We start from the raw sequence: 1018 nt of genomic DNA on the forward strand, positions 1-1018 counted from the left end.
ATGATCTCAGCTCACTGCAACCTCCGCCTCCTGGGTTCAAGTGATTCTCCTGCCTCAGCCTCCTGAGTAGCTGGGATTACAGGCATGTACCACCACACCCAGCTAATTTTTGTATTTTTAGTAGAGACAAGTTTTCACCATATTGGCCAGGCTGGTCTCGAACCCCTGACCTCAGATGATCCGCCCTTCTCGGCCTCCCAAAGTGCTGGGATTACAGGTGTGAGCCACCACTCCCAGGCAACTGCTTTTTTTTTTTTTCTTCTTCTTCTTTCCTCTGTAAGCAGAGGCTCAGTGATACAAGGGTCATCAGCAAGAAAAGGAAAGTTAACTCTGTGAAGGAATCTTCTTGGCCAAGAGTCACGTTTATGGACACAGTCATATAATGCATTTCCTTAGCTCAGCTAAGAGGCATGAAATGGTTTTGGTTTTTGTTTTCTTGGTGCACCGTTCATAGAGGTACTGCAATACCCAGTTAATACATGGAGTGGTCCAAGTGAGCTTCTGTTCCATCTCCCTGCTCCAGAAATCTTGGAACAGATACTACACCTGACTTTAGCCAAAAGACCAAGAAGTGGTAAATGTTTAGGCCCTATATGTGAATGCTTTGGTCAGCTACATGCAACTATTACATATATTAGCCACGCTGATTTTCTATTTATCTTTATTCCATATGTATACAAATTAAATTTCATATTTGGCAAGAGTGTGTTTTGATTGGGTATCTAAATCAAGCAATATGTATATTATTTAAAAGTAAAAAAGATTTCTTAGAAAGCAGTATGACTTTTATAGCAGGATAGGATGAAAGCCCTGACCTGTAGCAGCATCTGTGTTCCAAATTACTACATTGCCATTATTCAGTTTCTTGGTACATCACCAGTTTCTGTTTAGAGATTTATTTTATAAAATTAATTGCTGACTGAGGCAGGAGGATCACTTGAGCCCAGGAGTTTGAGGCTGCAATGAGCCATGATCGTACCACTGCACTCCAGCCAGGGCGAGAGTGAGACCTTGTCTC

General features: G+C 42.0%; 1 pseudogene; it reads right to left on the minus strand.

Annotated features, from left to right (window-relative positions):
• Positions 1-434: 434 nt before the first annotated feature.
• On the minus strand, positions 435-576 carry LOC113223278 (annotated as a pseudogene).
• Positions 577-1018: the final 442 nt, after the last annotated feature.

The sequence above is a fragment of the Piliocolobus tephrosceles genome, unplaced genomic scaffold, assembly GCF_002776525.5.
Source record: "Piliocolobus tephrosceles isolate RC106 unplaced genomic scaffold, ASM277652v3 unscaffolded_40534, whole genome shotgun sequence".
NCBI lineage: Eukaryota > Metazoa > Chordata > Mammalia > Primates > Cercopithecidae > Piliocolobus > Piliocolobus tephrosceles.